Here is a 963-nt window from a genome sequence, read left to right as displayed (position 1 = left end):
GAAGAAGAAATCTCTTGATTTTCGACCAAAGAGAAGAAGAAGGAAGAGATCTAGAGGAAGGAGCAGCTAAGAGCTAGTGAAGGTGCTGTCAGATCTGCGTGGTGTGGTGTGGTGAAGCTCAATCGGCCAAGATCTACAAGCTAAAGTGAGTTGAAGCTTTGGTTGTAGATGTGTTGTGTGTTGTGGTTTAATTTGTGAAGAGCAAGTTGGGGATCTTGCTTAAGGAGGTGCATTAGCTCTCTAGCTCTTGCATCGGCCTTTTTAAGTGGTCGATTTTCTTGTTGCATGTAGATCTAGTTGATTGCATGTAGACAAGAGGGGTTAGGAGTTTTTGTTTATGCATTCTTGGGGTAGAATTGCTTTTTTTCAAACTAGTTGCAAGTGTGAAACGCCTTGCATGCTAGATTTGAAAGGGTTTATGCATTCTTGGGGTAGAATTGCATTTTCTCAAACTAGTTGCAAGTGTGAAACGCCTTGCATGCTAGATTTGAAGGGGTTTATGCATTCTTGGGGAAGAATGACATTTTTAAAAATTAGCTGCAAGTGTGAAATGTCTTGTATGCTTAATTTTTGGGGTTTAAGAAATTTTTAAGATTGAGGAATAATTTTAAAAACTAACTGCAAGTGTGAAATGCATTGCATGTCTAGTTTGAGGATTAAAGAAGAGTCGAGCATAATTAAAATTAATTATTTTAATTTTTGCTTGAGTGGTTGTGGTGGTAATCCCTCGTAGACTGGGTAAGAAATCGAATCATGAGCGGAAAACTTTTGGTAAGACCATGTGAGAATTTCCTGGGAGGAAAGAGCCCCATGAAAGCCCCAAAATTGAGATAATTCCTCATGAGTTTGGATGTGAGACCAGTCTACGGTATGGGCTGTTTTGGTGAGGCCGCCATGCGAGAATCTCCTGGGAGGAAAGAGCCGCATGAGGGCCCCAAAACCTGAGGAAAATGTTCCCATGGT

This window comes from Camelina sativa, chromosome 11 (assembly GCF_030686135.1).
Source record: "Camelina sativa cultivar CO46 ecotype springtype chromosome 11, ASM3068613v1".
NCBI lineage: Eukaryota > Viridiplantae > Streptophyta > Magnoliopsida > Brassicales > Brassicaceae > Camelina > Camelina sativa.
The sequence above is the reverse complement of the archived record's forward strand: the minus strand, read 5'-3'. Positions refer to the sequence as shown.